Source organism: Benincasa hispida, chromosome 4, assembly GCF_027475165.1.
Source record: "Benincasa hispida cultivar pf3 chromosome 4, pf3_genome.v1.1, whole genome shotgun sequence".
Taxonomy (NCBI): Eukaryota; Viridiplantae; Streptophyta; class Magnoliopsida; order Cucurbitales; family Cucurbitaceae; genus Benincasa; species Benincasa hispida.
Window position 1 is genome coordinate 39,235,761 of NC_143481.1, and position 22,250 is coordinate 39,258,010.

Sequence of the window (22,250 nt, forward strand, 5' to 3'; positions counted from 1 at the left end):
GTGAAGTTTATATATTTGTGTTTGGAGTACAAAGTTGAGTTCATATATCTGGGGTATGTAGTGCAGTTTTTTTAACTCTAAATAATTTTCTTTTATGATGACTATTTTTGTTTTGAAAATTCTTATTCAATAATTCTACGCATCTTTAGGTTGAATAACATATGGATGGCAATTTTTGTTCTTTTAATTTTTAAACTACTTCTTCTTCTTCTTCTTTAATGAACAATAATTAACCCACTACATTTCTTGCAGGATTATAGTTAAATAAAATGAGAAACCTAAGAGAAACAAAAACTTTTGATTCCTAATTTTTCTCAATGAATTTCATCATCATCTTCTTCTTCCCTATTGTTGCTCTATATTTTTACTTTGTCATGAATTTTTCTAATTGAATCTCCCCCATCATCTTAACAACCAATGGAATACCATCATATTTCTTCAATAATTTTATTTTCAATTTCTCTAAATTTGGAGGACCATCAGAAAACAAATCTCCATTTTTCACTATTTCTTGCCAGAAAATGTTTCAAGAAAAAAACTCCACTTTGTGGTTCTTTTTATGTATTACATACTTTCAACTGCATACATACTTTTCCAAATATTATTAATATTCATTTGATATGTGAATTCAATTAAATAAAATATATTTTACAAATTCCTACGTATAAAGATTAATTAACAACCCTACAACATACTTTAACAACTATTGTCTTATAATAGTCGAAAGTGGTTGTCAAAATTGATGATCAAAGATGATTCTCGCTAGAGTTTGTAGTTGGAAGTGGTTGTCGGAGCCTGAAGTTGGTCACATGAGGTGGTATTGGAGTTGGTAAACGGAGTTTGTCTTCAGAGATGGTTTTCAAAGTCCAAAGTTGATCGTCGGAGTTGGTTGCGCGAAGGTGGTCGTCGAAGATGATTTTCATTGGAATTTGTAATTGAAAGTGGTTGTTGGAGTTCGAAGTTGGTCGTATGAAGGTGGTATTGGAATTGGTTGTTGGGGTTTTGTCATTAGAGATGGTTGTCGAAGCCTAAAGTTGGTCATCGGAGATGTTTGCTCGAAGGTGGTCATTGAAGGTGATTTTTGTTGGAGCTCGTAGTCGGGGGTAGTTTTTGGAGCCTATGAATGTGGTTGTTAGAGATTGGAGTTTGTTGTCAAAGGTGGTTGCTAGAGCCCAAAATTAGTCGTCGAAGTTGGTTGCATGAAGGTGGTCGTTGGAGTTGGGGCACTGAAGCTGTCGTCGGAGGTGGTTTCCGGAGCCCGAAATTGGTTGCTAGAGTTGGTTCCAGAGTTGTCATCGAAGGTAGTTGTCGAAGCCTGGAGTTAGTTTATGGAGTGTGGCAATGATAGTTGTCGATAGTGATCGATGGGTGGAGCCATTGAAAACATCGAAAGAAGGGAGAGTTGGGATGAATTGGTAAAATATACCAACTCAACTCCACCAACATTTAAAGATGGTGGGCCAAACATTGAATTGGTATATTATACCAACTCAAATCAACTCATGTTGGTGAGCTAAATAACCACTAAAAATGTTAAAAGTTAAGGAACTAAATTTTTAAATTTGAAATTTTAAAGACCAAATAAACAGAACTTTCAAATTTGAAGAACTAAATTCATAATTCAACCTCTAGCGAATTAGACTCAATCTCGATTAGAGGATTGGACCCATCCCATTCCTTACCCTCCAAGATGACCTCAACTTCTAGAAGATGTTGCCCTTCTCTGGGTAAATTTGCGACCACTCAAGAGCACCTAACCATTATGGTATTGAACAATCTACCCAAGTCCACCTCTGACTTCCAGGGTGTCTCCCACACATCTACATTAAGTTGTTGGCAACCAACAACCAGAGGACACCAATGAAGATGAGAGGAGGAACTGGAGGGAGAAGGAGGATCAGAAGAAGCCAACATGCCTAGAAACCCATCCAAATCAACCAAATGCCTCTCGATCAATCTATGCAGCGAGATGACATGAGAGACCCCGTTCCTGAAGAAAATCTCATTATGAAAACTCCACAAGCACCATATGCTGATCTGAAGGAACTCTTAAACAAGAGTATCCATGAGTGGGTTCGAATCTTTCCAATTTCATTGTGACCGAATTACCACCCCACTAATTATAGGCATGCTTTAACAATTAAAATAAAAAAAAAGAAGTAAATGTACTAGTTGAAGACGATCTTCACTCGAACTTAGTCCAGCGGAAGTGACTCCTCTACGGTTCTTATCGCCCAACAATTAATCGCCTAGTAGCACCACGATCTTCTACACGAACGGCAGCGCACGAACAAACACGACTGGGAACGACACCACCACTCAAAGCCCTCGGTATCCTCGGAGTGAGAATCCAAAGAGTGGACTTTGATGGAATTGGTTGAGGGAGGAGGAAAAGAAGATCATGTAGAACGAACAAGTAAGTGGGAAATAATAGATGACTATCGTATAGTCGGGTGCTTATCGTTTAGAGAAAGGTACATGATCGTGTAGGTTTTACTAAGCGATCATTTAGTAAATAGTAAGCGATCGTTTAAATCATCACGGCGTGCTAAGGGATCGTTTAAAGAAGGTGAACGATCATTTAGAAACTGCGTGTGATCGTTTGGTGCGCAGGTGTGCGATCGTTTAGATGATGGGCGCTATCGTATAGGCTCTCAATTAAGCGATCGTGAAGTTTCCACATCCTGAGCGAATTTTCGAACTCTTTACAAAAATGAAAAAAAATTTCGTTTTATTCTTCAGTTACAATAACCAAAATTGATCTTCCCACTTTCACACGATTCAGGAGAAATTCTCGGTCAATTATCACATAACCGCCTAATTAAATAATTAATGAATATAATCATATTATATTCTTAACCTATAATTTGATATTATATATCTACTATAGTAATTTCTCATCTACTTGATATAAATCATATTTATATCTAATTTCCTCCAAAATAATGTATCTCATACATTTAGTCAATTATATCATATATAATTAACTAGTTCAATTATATCATATATAATCGAACTCCCTCTTGTCAATTTGAACATTTCAAACTGACCCAAAAACTGATTCTCGACTTTATCCAAGCTACCAAGGGGACCTTATAGATATGTGACTCGAAGCTCTAATGGTAGGTGAATAGCTGACTAAACTCTTTGACCATGAGATCCACCATCCGTTAACTGCCAGACATTCCATTAAAGACCAACAGCTGAATTCTTCTTACCACAGATATATTTCTTTGTCCATCGGATATAACCAATCATGAGTATGATGACCCTTCACAGATGCTGGTATGTACAGTTGGATCAATTTACCATTTTGCCCCTGTAGTTACATCTCACTCCTTAAGTACCACTGATTCCTCTAATGAACAATACAACATAGTCCAACTATGTGTGAACACCTCTCAAGCCACGAGAAGGTGTGTAGCGCCACATTGTTCAAGCCCTGGAATCAGCCCTTAAGGAAGCTATCTATCTATTTGCCCCTGCTTCGGGGAAGGAGTGAATTCCATCTTGTGTAGCTGAGTTCCCAGCTCCCAAATCAGAAAAATCCCCAAAATGGTAGGTTTGAGTTGGCGACCTGGCCACTCGCACCCATGCAAATCAAAGGACCACCCTCAATGGCAGGAGTTCCCAACTCACTCAGGATTGAGGTCATGTTACCTATGGCCATCCTAGTGAAGTAAAGTTTCTGTCATGAATGGTGCTATATAACGAGACGTTAACACTTCGTGGTCAGGTCTTATATAAACTCTTTGTATAGGACGCTCCCGCCCGCATGTCCCTTACACAAATGATCAGGATCAGACCATCTGTGACAAGTCACAACACTTATGACCATTCCACAAAGCGGGTTGCATCCGTAGCGTTACCAGGATAAGTTTTCCCTCGTATATCTATATACTACAGACAATTTTAGTTACCACTTAAGACATGGTCCATTTGTATATCACCATATACATGCTTAAGTTACATACAGATAACTAGGGATTTTAGGTTTATTGGTTTGTGGTAAAGCAAATAAAACAAACAACTGAGCAAAATCAAGAAGTGAAGTAAAATATCATATATTATACATTACAAGCATTCGTACAAACTGTTTACAAACTACAGGACGCGAGACTTTAGGACATCAACCCCAACATGATCAACATACGTTTGATCTCCTCCCAAGAACCCGAGCCTCTCCACAGGTCCTAGTAGTCTAAAGGTGACATCCATCTCCTGTCAACACCAACTAAACCAACATAATATGGGATGAATAGATCCCAGAAAGAACCAGAAAAGCTTACTCCCTGATGTTACTTCTCTTTATTGTATTTCATTATACCTTTGAAAAAAATGCAATACCTTCGTTTACTAATTTGATCGAAGCTTGGCACTACATAACTGCAATATTTATTTCATTTTTGTTCTTAAAATTTTAAATAATGTCACTCTTCCTTTCTTTCTCTAACAATAATCAAATTTCCATCCCCTTTTTAGTTCAAACATTGAATTTTCAACTTTTGAAAGACAAGCATTGTCATAGTTTAATCGATCTATGCTCATTTAGCAAATCAAATATATCTAATTAATCTATTAATTACATGTGTCAACTTCAAGTACTTGCTTAATAATTTACCAAAATAAATATAGTTCAATTAAACATGTATTATCAACTTTCAAATTTTCCTCTCTAAATTATATATATCTATATAAATAGAAGGAAGTACTCGGTTAGTTAACACAATATGAGTATAAATTTATTTTAAAAGAATATATAAATTTATTTTAAAAGAATAAACATAAGGTTCAAAGTAATTTTTTTTTCTTTCAGATGTAGAACTTAAGATTTCAAAATTTAAAATCTAAAATAAAATTGAAACTAATTTAATCCTAAAGTTGTTATTTATTCAAAACTTTATTAGATGATAGTTGTAGGTACCATCCTATTCCACATCTATGGACATGCCTTTAATTATTTTAGTTAGCCATCTCTACTGGCATGACAAGCTTTTAAAAGAAGCCATACTTTTTTTTAATGGATGCATTATTGAACATCCAACTTGCACTGTGTATAGCGAGGGAAGATAAAAGGAACACTTTACAACTAATAGGTATATTCATAACATTATACTACAACACTGTTAATTTCAAAAAGCTGTGGTTTCAAAAATATGGTTTTGACATTTGAGTATATATATTATTTAATGAAATGGTTTTCAGATAGCTTTTGCACATGTTGATATGATTTAACCAGATATGTGTAACATGACCTTTGATTCATTATTAGAATATTCTAAGATTTTGCAACAATCTCTTAGTTTCGTAACTGTTGTACTAAAAAAGATTGTCTAGTATAATTTTTTGCAACAAGGGAAATTCTTTCTTGTTAGTAAAGGATTTATTGGCACATTGGTATGCAAGACCTATTCATCAAATGAGTTTGTTGAACGTATATGCACGTCCATTCTAGACTAAATAAAAGTAAAAAGATAAAATAAAATGCTTGTATGTAAATGTGTAGAACTTTCCAAAACTTATATGTAGTTTTGGGAACATTTATGTATAAACATGAAAAATTAAGGTCCATTTGATAATTATTTCGTTTTTGTTTTTTGGTTTTTTTAAATTAAGCCTATTCCTTTTTCACTTCTTACCATGATTTGCATCTTTCTTAAATCTTAGCCAATTTTTTTTTTTTTAAAAAAAATTAAAAGCTACTTTTGTTAGTTTTTAAAATTTGGGTTTGATTTTTTGAACTATTAATGAAAAAGTAGATAATAAAAAAAGAAATTTGGAGATAAGGTAGGGTCTATAGACTTAATTTTCAAAAACAAAAACAAAAAATCAAATGGTTATCAAACAGAGCCTAAGTTTTATATAATGATTATTAGGACTTTTATTTTTGCAAATTCTGTTTATAAACTCTATTTTTACTTTTAAATTTCTTTGTTATCTATCTACTTTCTACCCATACTTTTAAGAATCGAGCTCAAGTTTTGAAAAAGAAAGAAGATAATATAAAAATTTTGATTTTATTTTTACACTTTACCTAAAAAATCAAATTAATGTTTCTAAAAACAAGTGTAAAACCTCGTTATTGGAAATTGGAAAAAAAAAAAACAAGTATAAATTTAAAGATAAAAAATTAAAGACTAAATAGTTATCAACAATATATTTGAATTTTTACTTATAGAATTTTATTATAAATGATGGTCGCCAACAATAAAATGATAATAATAGAAAGATTACAACACTATCAAGAATTATTTCTCTTCATTTTTTTCCATAAAAAAGTATCCTTTAAATTACTGAATTAAAAACACTTGCAAGTTAAGATCACATGAATAGTAGTGTGTCTAGACACTACCCCTTCACTGTAGCACTTCATTGAACCAATATCTAATTACACAAAAGATAGGGGCAATTGCAACTTTAATTAAAAGAAATTGAAAATTGGACGCGTGTTCTTAAGTTTTGTTTTTTTTGTAAATATGTCAAAAAATTTGCTTGAAAATTTGGTTGCTATCTAATTTCTATGTGATTGTTATCTGATTATTATCTGATTTCTATGTGATTGTTATGTGATTGTCACTAGAGATTTCAAATTTCTCCACGGGGACGGACGTCGCAGGGCCCCGCCCCGAATGGACTGGGGATTCCCCAATTAGATGGGGAATGAGGGAGGAAGTGGAGGAAAAAATTTTCCATGAACTAAACGGGGACGGGGACGGGGACAAGGAATGCATTCCCCATCCCCGCCCCAATTAGCTTTTACATATTTATTTAGTATAGTTATCTAATGTTATGATATTATTATTATTATATAAATGTTACATTTAAATTTCAAATTTGATTATTTATTTGGAAAGATAATGAATATATTTAAATTGAATGTTTAAATTTAGATTATATATGTGAATAATTTGATTTATATTTATTTCTTTCTACTGAAAAATTAGCTTTCTTAGGCCAAACTTGAGTAATTTATTTTTAAATTTAAATTGTCATATAAAACTAACCATAATAAACAATTTAGTAATAAAATTGATTATTTAATTAAAATTTGTTCGATTTAAATTAATTGGTTTTTTTCAAAAAAAAAATGGTAATAGGGAAAAATTTCCTATGGGGAATCCCGCTCCGATTCCCGTGGGGAATTTCACGGGATGGGGAATGAAAAGGGGAGGGGGGACGGGGATGGAGAATGGCATCTCGGCCCCGTCCCGTTCTATGAACATATATAGTTGTCACATCTACAATTACAAAAAAGTTGAATTCATGATTTTGATTTCTTAAAATGTATTTGCCATATAATTTTCGTTTGAAATATAAAATTTGTTGATAAGTACTAAAATGAATCTAAATCGATCTGTATTTAAAGAGGTGTGGACTTTAAAACAATAATTGAAGGAACATGACAGTAATGGGTTCGATCAGGATTAGCATGTGAAACAATTCCATTGGCAGATAATTTTACACTTAAAGTAGCTACTTCTCGGATGATTAATAATTCAGTTAAGGCTGTTGAGCACTTGGCTACTGTTTGACTAATTCGTGAAACAATTGCTCACCATCAATCAAGTATTAAATCAAAATTAATCCGAGTATGGTGTCCGAAAGGAATTGATCATATAACTAACAAAATTCTTTAAATGTAGCAAATTATTTTTCTAAAGAGAGCAAAGAAAGACAGAGAGGCAACCACGTCTGAAAATATTTTGAAGGATGTTGTTTGAATGCAAAAGGTAACTGTTACGAAAACGACAATTAAAGAATATAAAATAACATAAAAGAATCGACACAGATATATGTGGTTCATTAACGGTGTGCTAGCCACGTCAATGAGATAGAGGAAAAATAATATTATTAGACAGAATGTAACAACTATAGTAGCTAAAGAGTCTGTCATAATTTAGTTACATTCTCTGACCACCTGCATTTGAATGTATATAGTCTATAGAACTCAAGTTAGCGAGTGAATGTTGCGGAACGACAATAGAATGATAGCTATCGCTAGCAAGCTAGTCACTGTGCTGTTCAACATGCCGAGAAGTTCCTACCAAGTGTCACGTGATCGACCCGCTATCGCTAATTCAATTGAATTCCAAATGCCTCTAGGATTAGAGAGTTTATATAGCGCAATATTCTAAAGCATAAGGTCATAAACGTAAATAACTACAAATAAATAAATATGTTAAATAGAAATTCTGAATAGGTTTATTTTAAATATCTTTTTTTTCCTTTTTCAAAATCTTATATATATATATAATTATATAATCGTAAATAACTACAAATATATATATATATAATTAATTAGTTTTTTTCTTTTTCGTACTTACATTCCCTTAGAAAAAATCCAAATATTTTATCCAATCTTTTCCAAATCTTCTCCTATTTAATTAACCCAAACCCATACGTCCAAATCCACACAATCTTTATTGCCAAAAAAAAATTCGAATTGAATTATTTTGCAATAATACACTTCTTTTTAAATCCCAAATTAAGTCGACTTAACCAAATAACTCAAATTGTCCTCAAAATCCAAAATACCCAAATAATTAAACAAAAATTGCCTAAAATTTGGGATGTCACATTCCTCCCTCTTTAAGAAACTTTCGAACTAGAAAGTTTAATAACTCTAAAAAAGAGCTATTATTCCTAGCTTAATTTAGGTTCGTTAATGGATCTTATGTGTTTATTGTCTTATTTTGTAGGTACCGAGCAATCATGAGGTAGAATTGACCATTTAGAGCTGAAGGGGTTTAATTTGAAGCAATTTGGTGGTGATTTGAGCATTTGAGCTTCAAAGGAGTAAAATTACCAAAATGCCCCTGTTTCAACGTTGCAACACTAGTGTCATGCCTAGGCCCAATGCTCTCGCAACGCTAAGTGACAGTAGCTTTAATTCTTAGTGTGAAATGCCCTGAATCTGTTTGTTGACGCTTCGAACAACCAAGTATGGGGGTTGCCCCGAAACTTATTCAGAATTCGTATTTAGCATATTTATTTATTCGTAGTTATTTATGATTATGACCCTAGGGTTTAGAGTAGTACGCTATATAAAGCTACTAAAGAGGGAATATGGCTGAGGGGATTAGTTGGTGATCTTCGTTTGTATCATGACCAAGCTATTCTATATTGTGATAGTTTGAGTGCAATATGTCTAGCCAAGGATCAAGTTCATCATGAGAGAACTAAGCACATAGATGTAAGATATTCCTTCTTAAGAGGTGAGCAGAGAGTTAAAGTGATGAAAATTGGTACTGCTGATGAGCCTGCTGATATGTTCACCAAACCGGTTCCACAAGGCAAGTTCCAACATTGTTTAGACTTGCTGAAAGTTTTGAATTGTTAGTGGTCCCCTTTGTGGGACACTTTGAGGCATGAGGGTGAAGTCTGGGTACATCTGGTGATATTGATTTATGTTGCATTTGGTACATCTGTTATCTGGGAGAGAATTCAAGTCAAGGTGGAGATTTGTTGAAATGCCTTGAATCTGTTTGTTGGTACTTCAAACAACCAAGTATGTCTGGCATATTCAACATATTTATTTATTTGCAGTTATTTACGATTATGACCCTAGGGTTTAGAGTAGTGCGCTATATAAACTCTCTAACCCTAGAGGCGCCGTTTTTTATGTAATTTCTGAAAACATTCTCTCAAATAATATTGTTCTCCCTCTACCCGTGGACTTAGCTAACACACTGTTAGTGAACCACGTATATTTGTGTATCGATCTTCTCTATCTCTACGTTCCTTTTGTGTTCTTTAATTGTCGATTTCGCAACACTCAGGACAACGTCACAATGCAACCCTTAAGGTTGCAAAGCTGTGAGGTATAACGCAACGCCAACATCCGTGTGCACCTGTCGCAAGTGAGCATCGATGCCACCGTTGCAACGCTCCCCTAACGCTTGAGGTCTGATTCGATAGAAGCCTTGCAATGTTCTTCCTAGCGTTGCAGTGCTACGCTGGATTTCTATAAATAATCTCTTCGACTTTTGGTCAAAGGTATGCTAAAAATTCTGAGTAATTTGAAGAATTTGATTCAATCTTGGAGGCTGAACTTCAATGGAGGCCAAGGAGATGCTTTACTATCTTCTTTATTCTTTGAAATTTTGGTATCATAGGTTAGATTTTTCGTTAATTTTTGGATTGTGAGCATGGATTGGCTCGTATCTTGTGGATTTGTCTATGAATTTATGAGGTAATTTTCATCTAGTTTCTTTGATCAATGATTCGATGTTAATTTCATGAGTTTTTTGTTGTCATTTGGTGCTTGCAATTCCGAATTATGTTTTTCTTTGAATCTATTTTAATTCCAAAAGCATGATTATTAAGGTCGATTTTTCATACTTTATCGTGCATGCTAATGATTCTTAGTCTTACTAAGGTCCTAAGTAGTAATAGCAAATTAGTCATTTGATGGCTATTCTTAGAATGTGCTAATTGTTAGGATATACAAGCATGCAACGGAAGCAAACAGAACCAATAAGTACTCTAAATACATTTAATTTAAGTTCTATAAGCATGCTTAAATAGAAATTTAAGAAGAGAGTTTCTTAACAACATACCTTTGATGAATTCTCCCAACTTCAAGCTGCCCTTCACTGATTCCAGCTCCAATTCAGCAGTGAACCACCAAGAGATCTTCTATACTATTCTCAGCCTTGAATTTCAGTGGTGGAACTTGATGCGTTATTTTATTATGTGAGATTATGGAGGAAATGCGGTGATGGAATTGCATTGAGCACTTAAGTTTTCTCAATGGAATCCAAGTGTAAACCCCATTGAGTTCCTGGTAAATCCAGGTTCGAACTCAGAGACTTGGGAAAATAATATGCGGTGGTAATTTGTTCAAGAAAACTTTGCGGTAACCAAATAAATCAATAGTTGTTGAGGTTGTTGTTTGCGATAATGAAAAATAAACAATTGCGATGGATTTGAGAAAAGTCTAATTGTGTGATAGACTGAGTATGCGGATGAACGGGTTGAGAAGGTCTTTAGCTAGCGTTACTTGGGAATGCGTCAGACTATGCAATCATGCTACACCCATGCACAGCAAGTCATTTTCCAATGCAAATGCGGTGCTCCTAAGTCTAGGACGAATGTGTTGAATGCAAAAGTGTCCATAGAGCTTATTCCTAAGTCTCTACTCTTTTTCTATGTGATGATGCAAGATGCACAAAGGCAAGGTGACTGCACACAATCATACCCTATCTCTAGAATGCATGTGATGCGTTAATAGAAAACAGTTCTTATTTCTAAGCTCCTATCTCTTGATTATGCGTTCTAATCTGACTCTTTCGAGCCTAGATTCTAACCTGATTTTCCCAAGCCTAGATCCTGTCCTTAGACTACCCTCCTTAGTATCTCTAATGGACGAATGAAGCATGCATAATACAAGATAATCGCATAGAATGAAGATCTCCAATTAAGTTAGCTAAGTGCTTCTTAACCCATTCAACAGATTTAGCTATTCATGCGTAAATAACAAAGAGTGAACAGATATAGAGAAGTAAATTTCATTTCTATAAATTAGTTTGAATACAAAATAACAATGGAAGATAAAGGTAGAGAGCCTGGTAGCAATCCTTTGCTGCCCGAGGCTTTTATACTGGCAATCTCTATTCGGTTAAAAAGATATTCTTGCTTCCACCGAAGCTGGCCCTCTCTATGCTCTTAAAGCTTCCAACGCTCTCCCAAGCTTACTGGAACGATCTATCGGCACAACTTCCTTCTCTCGCTTCCGCCTTAAAATAAAAGAAAATCTAAGAACAAGGCTAAACTATCTAAGGAAAAATTCTCTAACTCTCCGAACTGTTGAACTAGTGAACCCCTTTTCTAAAGGATGCCTTCGGTATTTATAGAACTTCTAGGGTGAAAGGCGGTTTCTCTCTCATGATTGCACAGATGGGACGGCTTTAATTCCCTGACTGATGTGCCAAATATTTATCACCGAAAAGCTGAATGTACTTGTTATCGTTAGCAGTTGTCAACTTAATTTGGATTCGACTGTCATCAGCTTTCTGTCTCATCGTGATTAATTATGCCTTTCACTCAGATGTGCCCACCATGTTACACCGGCTCCATGCGGTGATCCTTCTTGAGCAAATGTTTGCGAACACAAATCACCGCAAAGCCTTGCAGTAATGATGCGCTCGTCTGCTGATTTTTTATGATCGCTCTTTTCGCCTTGCATCAACGCATATTTGGCATAAAAATACAAAAATCAACTGTTCTATGCGACGAACGCATGCGACCGCAATATTATGAATTTGATGCTTTTTGGACGCAATCTAACATATTTTATCAACACAAGCCAACATTGTTTAAGAACTTAGTACTATAATAACATGTATTTCTGCCGTTATTAGAACTCCAATTAGTGTGAATTTGTGAATGGTGAATGTGTGGGGTTTTTTTTGGTGAAGCTGAATTTCTGCAGCAGTTTTCTAAAGAACTCAGAAATTCCCATTTTCAATCTTCAATTTTAGAGCTTTTATACACAAAGTGCATGCAAGCACTCAAGCTCAGCTCACTGTCAGCAACAACTTGATGAAAAAGTGGGATTTGTGTGAATTTTGGAGGAACACCTCCTATTTGGTATAAATGTGGGAAGAACCCATTCAAACCAAGTTTTCATTTTTTTCTAATTTCAAATTTTAATCAATTCAAAAATTAATTAAAATTTGACTTATTAATTCATAATTAATTAAATCTAAAACATAAAAATTCAATTTCTTAAATGAATTGAAATTGAAAATTAATTTGATTTTTAACTAATTAAACACTTTTAATTAATTAAATAATTAAATAATTTAATATTAAATATTAAATTAATTACACACCCAATTTAAAATGAATCCTATCCACGTAATTAATATTTAAATCAATATTTAAATATTATAAACTCTCCAATTTCGTTTAATTTCAATAAATTAAACGTTAATTATATCAAATATAATTATACAAACCCTAATTTGAATTTGAACTTATTCAAAATCAAACCCTAATTTCAATTTGAACATTTTCAAATTGAAATTCAATTTGAACAATTCAAATTGATATCATTACAAATTCACTCAATTTATTAATTCAAGGTATTCATGTTTTACGAGCTAGTAGAGAGACCTTATGGACCTACAAATTGAAATTATACATAAACATTCAATGGAAGCAAACAAAATCATTAAGCACTCTAATTACATTTAATTTGAGTTCTAAAAACATGCTTTCACAAGAGAATTTGAAATAAACATACCTTTGATGAAATCTTTCAATTTCAAGCTGCTCTTCACTCCAAATCGATAGTGAATCACCAAGAGATATTCTCTACTATTCTCAGTCTTGAATTTGAGTGGTAGAACTCAGATTTGAGTGAATTTGGTGAAGGATTTTGTCGGTTTTAAGAGGAAGAAGAAGCTGAAGCAGAAACTTACTTTCTACCTTCAATTTTCAATTCATTGACCTCATCTCAGTCAATTTGATGTGCTTTTATAACTCAGCTACATGAGGAAACATCAGTAATGGAATTGGCTAATAGCTACTTCAATTGAAGAGTAGATGTGTGAAGATGCATGAGTTGCATCTCATGCCCTTAAGGGAACCATCTATCTACATACCCCTGTCTCGGGGAAGGAGTGAATTCCATCTAATGTAGCTGAGTTCCCAGTTCCCAAATCAGACGAATCCCCAAGATGGTAGGTTTGAATCGGCGACCTGGCCACTCGCACCCATACAAATCAAAGGACCGCCCTCAATGGCAGGAGTTCCCAACTCACTCAGGATTGAGGTCATGTTACCTATGGTCATCCTGGTGAAGTGAAATCTTTGTCATGAACGGTGTTATATAACGAGATGTTAACACTTCGTGGTCAGGTCTTATACAAACTCTTTGTATAGGATGCCCCCACTCACATGTCCCCAACACGAATTATTAGGATCAGATCATCTGTGACAAGTCACAACATTTGTGACCATTCCACAAAGCGGGTCGCATCCGTAGCGTTACCAGGATAAGGTTTTCCTCCTTTATTCATATACTACAGACCATTTTGGTTATCACTCAAGACATGATCCACTTGTATGTCACGATTACATGTTTGAGTCACATACAGATAACCAGGGATTTTATGTTTATTGGTTTGTGATAAAGCAAATAAAACAATTAACTAAGCAAATACAAGATGTGAAGTAAATATCATATATTAACAATACAAGTGTTTGTACATATTGTTTACAAACTACAAGACACGAGACTTTAGGGCATCAACCCCAACAATCTCCCACTTGTCCTAAAGCGAGGTGGGGTGTACAATAAACTAGTACAAAACAATAAACTAGGGCATAAAAGCCCAGTACAAGAAAATCTCCCACTTGCCTTAGTCCAACCACGAGCTATCTTATAGACTCATGCTCCGTAGGTGACCCTCAAACACTATAGCCGTGAGAGCTTCATAAATGGGTCAACAACATAAAAATTTCCTAGGTTAGACTGAGCTGTCTCATCTCCTCAACGTCTTGAGGTGTCTTAGGACACATTTCCTTAGACAAAGTGACTCCATGCCTAAATGGCAGTAGGCCCCTCCTGAAGTCCTACATCGAGTACTTGAGCAACATCTTGTCAATGTACGATACCTGAGACAGTGCTAGCACTTTGTTTTTACGATCCCGAAAGATCTGTATACCTAGAACAAATTGAGCCTCTCCCAAATCTTGCATTTGGAATTGGGTCGCTAGCCAGTTCTTAACTGTAGTCATTAGACCTATATCATTCCCAATGAGTAGGATATCGTCGACATACAACATTAAGAAGACCACTAAAGTTGATGATCTTCTTGTAGACACAAGGTTCATCAACGTTTTGGTCAAAGCCATATGACTTGATTGCAGTATCAAACCGTATGTTCCAAGATCGAAACGCCTGTTTCAATCCATAAATGGATCGATTCAGTTTGCAAACGTTTTGCTCTTGACCTTGGGCTATGAATCCCTTGGACTGCAGCATATAAATGTCTCCTCAAGATTGCCATTCAGAAAGGCCGTTTTGATGTCCATTTTCCAGATCTTATAATTATAATAAGCTGCAATAAGCAGAAGTATGCGGATCGACTTTAACATGAAAACAGGCGAGAAAGTCTTCTCATAGTTGACTCCCTCTACCTGGGTATAACCCTTTGCCACAAGTCGAGCCTTGAAGATTTGTACCTTCCCATCAGCACCCCGTTTGTGCTTGTAGATCCATTTACAACCTATAGGACGAACCGCATCACGCTGATCTACAAGATCCTATACTGAATTGAAGTACATCGACTCCATCTCGAGATTCATGGCCTTGACCCATTAATTCTGGTCAACATCCTCCATTGCCTTCTTATAAGACAATGGATCCTAACGTCGCCATCTACTACCATAGCAAGGATTTTCGTGAAACCCAGATAACGAACGGGTGGGTTTGCAACCCTCCCACTACGTCGAAGTTCCCTCAACTCTTGAGGTGGAACCGACCTACTGGATGAACTCCCATCAACAACTCTTGTTGATGTAGCAGGCTCTTCAACAACTCTTGTTGAAGTTTCAGTAGTTTCATTGGAAAGTTCACGCAACACGTCTTCGCTTCGCAGACTGTGCTCCCTTATATGATCCTCCTCTAGGAAAGTAGCGTTTATTGAAACAAACACTCTATTTTCCATTGGATCATAAAAATAACCTCTTCGTGTACCTTTGGGGTAGCCTACAAAGAGGCACAAACTCGACCATGGTTCCAACTTCTTGGGATTAGCCTCAAGCACATGTGTAGGGAAACCCCAAATTCGGAAGTGATGTAAACTAGCTTTTCGCCCATTCCACAACTCCAGAGGTGTTCTTGCAACACTCTTGGAGGGAACACAGTTGAGTATGTACACCATAGTCTCCACTGCGAAACCCCAAAATGAGTTCGATAAGGAAGCGTAACTCATCATCGAGCGAACCATGCCTAAAAGGTCTTATTTCTCCTCTCCGCTACACCATTCTGCTGAGGTGTACTTAGCGTTGAGAGTTGGAAAATGATTCCATGTTCTATCAAATAGTCCTGGATGCCGAGTCCAAAAACTCTCCACCTCGATTCGATCGAAGTGTTTTAATCCGTCTATCTATTGCGTTTTCAACTTCAGCCTTGAACTCTTTGAACTTTTCAAAGGATTCAGACTTCCATTGCATAAGATAAATATACACGTACCTGGAGTAATCATCAATAAAACTGATAAAATACTCATAGCCACCTCGGGCTCGCACATTCATAGGACCACAAAGGTCAGAATGTACTAACACAAGAGGCTCTTTGGCTCTAGAACCTTTTCCAGTAAAAGGTCGTTTAGTCATCTTACCCTCAAGGCAAGATTCGCACACTGGTAAAGAATTTTCTTCTAACTCACTTAGAAGTCCATTCTTCACCAATCTCTCAATCCTATTGAGATTGATGTGCCCTAAACGTAGATGCCAAAGTTGGGCATTTTCTTTTGGAGAAATTCGTCGACGTTTTGATTGAGTTACGAAAATTCTGAACATTTCAGTATTATGGAGGAAATTAATGGCTAATGGCCTTAGCACATATAAATTTGATTCCAGATTTGCTGTACAAATAAAAACACCATCTTTATGAATAAACGCTTTATTCACATAAAAAAAGACAGTATATTTACATTACAATAAACACTTTATAGAAATAAGGTTCGTTTTTAGTTCAGGAACAATATATATATCATTTAAAATAAGAAACCTATTCTATAAAGCTAACTGGAGTCCTCCCACTACTACAGTTGAGATGACGTGCCCGATGCCTACTCGCATCGTCATCTCACTAACCTCTAACTGTCGCCAAGATCTAATCCCCTGAAAAGAAGAACAAATATGATTAGTGGCGCCTGAATCAATTATCCAGGCAGAATCTTCATTCTCCACTAAACAAGTTTCAAGCACAAGTAAATCACATTTACCTTTATCGGCCTTGGCTGCTTTTTTCTCTTTCAAATACCGAGGACAGTTCCTCTTCCAGTGTCCATCTTGGTTGCAGTGGAAACACTTTCCCTTAGCAACCTGTGGACGCCTCCTTGGGGCTACAGGCGGTTGGTTAGCAGGTGTTTTCCCTTTACCCTTACCACCCTTCTTCTTCTACACCTTTGCAGAGTTAGAAGAGGAAGGTGTAGACTTCATTCCTGAGGTCGAACCTCTATGGAACATCCTTGAGGATGAAGCAACATATGCCTCACCATTCTGCCTCTCCTTACTTTTCAGTAAAGATTGGTATGTTTGCAACTCGTTGAGGAGAGTTGTAAAGTTATACTTCACTTTGTTAAGAATCACATTACTAATAAAATGCAGGAAGCTCTCCGGCAAAGAATGTAGGATTATGCTAACCTGGCTGTCCTCATCGATGGTAGACCCATTCAACTCCGCTACATTAAAGTGGACCATCATGTTTAGCACATGTTCACAAACAGAGGTGCCTTCTTGCATTTTGGAGTTAAATATGTATTTAAGAGCATCATGCATAAGCTGTTCAGACGGTTGTCCAAACATCCCCCACGAGGACTCCATGATCTCATGCACTGAGACCATAGGCTCATGTTTCTTGGCCAAGACTTCAGAAAGACTTGCCAAGATGTAGGCTCGGACCTTCTCATTCACCCTTGTCCATCGCTCGTATGTCTCCTAAACATTTTGAGCGGCATTTGGAGCTGGAATAGGAGGACAAAGCCTCCGTGAAAGTGAACATGAGATCCTTGATGATTAGGATCATCGTGATCATGTGTTTCCATGTTGAAAAATTATCTCCAGTAAGTTTTTTGGCACTTAACAATGATAACGTGGTTGTTTTCATTTAAAAATGTTGCTGAAAATTACGAACAAAACTTTATCCGATTTTGCTAAACCACTTTTAAAGAAATCAGTTTTGCAAAACAGTTTCAAGTACCCTAAGTTATAGACTTCTATTTTGCAATGATGCCCCAGTGAGGCAAGACAAACGCCATCAGTGGGGTGATCAGTTGCCCCTTCGCTGGGATGAAACATTCTTAACCATTAGGTAGAACCAACTCTTGGTACTGAACCTAACAGCCACCATTTTTTTGTCCAAAATCATTAACTTTTAACTATTCTGCGTAAGTGTAACCCCTCGCTTTCGGTGCCAGAGTCCCACCCTAATGCGCTTACCGTAGGGAAAAGACATATTAGGACAAGAGACTAAGTTACCTTATCCTCTTACAGGATATCAAATAAAGAAACGCGCAAAACTGCCATCCTTTAGGGGGACACTCCTAGGGTGCCTCAAGGCAATGCCCAGAACTTTATTCAACCTAACGAGGGAGACCGAGGGATATGTTGTCACACTTCCTGCTCCCACTTACTATGAAAATTCTCTCCATCCACCATGATATTGATCTACCCAAACACCATCCGTTAGGGGACATGCCAAAGGTTCCGTGAGGCCGAGGATAGATCTCACGGTGTGGACTATGTAGGAGAAAAGTTAAAGGTTTAAGTGAAGCATCTTATGCCCCAAGTACCTCCCACTGAATGTTCTACCTAGGGATTCATTAACCTAAACAATCCTACTACTGATTTTAGTCTAAGTCATCTTTTTAAACTCTGCTCATAAACAACGTTTGTTTATGAAATATGAACAAGTTCAAGTAGTCACATTTAAACACTTTAATGGACTGTCCTTAACTTGCATGCATGCATCAAATCTATCTAATTCACCTTTCCAGGTATGTTCCCAGGTAGGGGTATTACGTTTTCATCAACTTAAATATCCCAGCTTAGACAGAACCCGCCTTAGACAAAAGTTCCCTTATAGATAGATTTGCTACACTTTAACCTTTTATTAGCCAATTTAATCCTATTAAACTGATTAAAAGATTAAAGCCTTAGGGTTGCTAATCATATTAGAACTGTGATCTTAGGTCTATGTGATCCAATTTTTAAACACTTTAAAACCATGAATTAAACCTAAGTGAGCATGCATGCCTATCTTATTTTTTTAGTTCTAATTTCTCTTTAACTTTTAAAAAGAAACAACTAAAACCATTGCGCACAACGAGGCATTTATAACATTTATAAAATTACCTATATGTCATGCTTCATGCAATGTCTGGTCATTACTATATATATAACTTTTATATAATGCATAACAACCAAGCAAATATGCTATCATTCACCCTTATACTATAAAAATTATAATATAAAGATGATGCATGTCAATGCTTTTTATGCATGCATAAATATAACTCTTATATTATATGATGCATGAGCATGCTCTTACATAATTAAAATCATGCTTCTCTAAATTATAACAATTACAATAAAGAGATGATGCATGACCATTGCATAACCTAAGGTGGGATTTACTATATGTGCATACCATATGACATATAAAAAACATATATCGCATGTAATAAACAAAGGATTAATAGACTGGGATGAGCCTTTACAAAAATCAGAATGAAAAAACCCTATCTATTACATTTTTAATCGAGCAAACCAATTCATAGGCGAACTGGGTCTTGAACCGCCAGGAGGTCTTCATCGTGTAGCAAACTCCAGCAAGTTGATAATCGTTCAGTACGCACTAGACGATAGAAGCATAAGTAAACAATCGCGTAGACAAAAACTAGGCTGCGAAGCCTGATCATCTATGTGATCGTGTAGCGCGACGACAGGTAAACGATTTACCTTGAGTTACTAAGCGATCGTTTAGTCAGTTACTAAGCGATGAAACTTGCTGACCTAAACGATCGTCTAGCGCATGCGCTTTAAACGATATGAGAGTGTCTCATCGTCTATACAATGCATGCAACCAGATAAACGATTTACCTTGTAATACTAAGCAATCGTTTATTCAGTTCCTAAGCGATGAAGCTTGCTGACCCAAACGATCGTCTAGCGCACACGCATTAAATAATACTCAACGATCGCGTACCTGATCGTCAACCCGATGTGACCAACTCTTGAACGCATTCACCATCGTTTAACCGATGCGTTCACCAGCGATCACGTACTTCTTCATCTTTACGATGTGATGAACAGTGATCACGTAGAACTTCTTCTGCATGATGCGATCAACCCTAGATCGCCTCCTTCCCCGAAGAGCCGCAACCTTTTCCCATAACTTCGACGAATGACTCAAAACTTCAAACAAACTTTGAATACAGACTTGATAATGATTACTAATGCCCAAAAACGCAGGGGCCTTTACAAACAATCACAAATGTAAAAGGATTTAAATCAAACCGAGGCTAAACATCCCAAAAACATCCATTAATCCATCACGTCCACAGCAGATTTAACAATTAAACAGTGTTGAAATGCACCTACCTTGAATGTAAAATTCATTTCGTTGCAACAGATGAAATCGAAGTATCAGAACCTAGCTCTGATACCAACTGAAGGATCTCATACCAAGAGTTCCATGAATGCGTTCGGATCACTCCGATCTCACCGTGACCGAAATATAACATTATACATTCAACACATACAGTTATGCAATCAAAACTTAATTAACGGCATGCTATGAAAACCAAAAACATAAGGGAAAGAGTTTCGTACTAGTTGAAGACTATCTTCAATCTCCGGAACTCCAACGCAGTGGACCCTCCAACAGATCTATCAATGCCTGGCAGGAACGTCGACTACAACACCACGATCAACGCGAACATGAACGTCACAACGGGGATGAAACCACCACTAATGAGCCCCGGGTATTCTCAGAGTGAAAACCCAAAGGGTGGGGTTTGGTGAATTTGGTAGAGGACGGACGAAAAACGAGTTGTGTAGGCGATAAGCAAATGGGAGAGAAAACAATGCTATCGTATTATAGCAGAAGTGTTTATCGCATAGAGGAGCTACACGATCGTGTAGGAAAAGCTGAACGATCGTTTAGGAAAAGGTGCATGATCGTTTAGTTAAATCGCGAGGTGAACGATCGTTTAGGTAGAGAAGCAACTATCGTATAGGCTTTCGGGCGATCGTTTCACGAAATCTTTTGGGCGGAAGAATGAATATCCATTGCACGATTCAAAAATGAAAATAATTTTCATTTTAACCTATTGGTTACCATAACCGATGTTGCCCACTACCCACGTCCGAACGTGGAAAAATGATTAATTATCATAATTAATCAATTAATTAATAAATAAATATAATCATATTATATTTATATTCTATAGTTTGATATCACATATCTACTATAGTATTTTTCTCCTTTACTTGATATAAATCATATTTATATCTAATTTCCTCCAAAATAATGTATCTCATACATTTAGCCAATTATATCATATATAATTAACCAGTCCAATTATATCATATATAATCGAACTTCTTCTTGTCAATTTGAACATTTCAAATTAACCCAAATACTGGTTCTCGACTTTTATCCAAGCTATCCAGAAAACCTAGTGGATCTGTAGCTCGAAGCTCCAACGGTACGTGAATAGCTTACTAAACTCTTTAGCCACGAGATCCACCATCCGTTAACTGTCAGGCATTCCACTAAACACCAATAGCTGAACTCTTCTTACCACAGATATATTTCTGTGTCTATCGGATATAACCAATCATGAGTACGATGACCCTTCACAGATGCTCGTAAGTACAGCTAGGCCAATTGACTGGTTTTTTCCCTATAGTTACATCTCAGCCCTTAAGTACCACCGATTCCTCTAATGAACAATACAACATAGTCCAACTATGTGTGAATACCTCTCAGGCCAAGAGAAGGTGTGTGGCACCACATCGTTCAAGCCCCAGTATCAGCCTTAAGGGATCCATCTATCTACTTACCCCTGCCTCGGGGAAGGAGTGAATTCCATCTTGTGTAGTTGAGTTCCCAGCTCCCACATCAGACGAATCCCCAAAATAGTAGGTTTGAATCGGCGACCTGGCCACTCGCACCCATACAAATCTAAGGACCACCCTCAATGGCAGGAGTTCCCAACTCACTCAGGATTAAGGTCATGTTACCTATTGTCATCCTAGTGAAGTGAAGTCTCTATCATGAACGGTGTTATATAATGAGACGTTAACACTTCGTGGTCAGGTCTTACACAAACTCTTTGTATAGGACGCCCCCGCTCGCATGTCCCCAACACGAATGATCAGGTCAAACCATCTGTGAAAAGTCACAACACTTTTGACCATTCCACAAAGCGGACCACATCTGTAGCGTTATCAGGATAAGGTTTCCCTCCTTTATCCATATACTACAGACCATTTTGGTTATC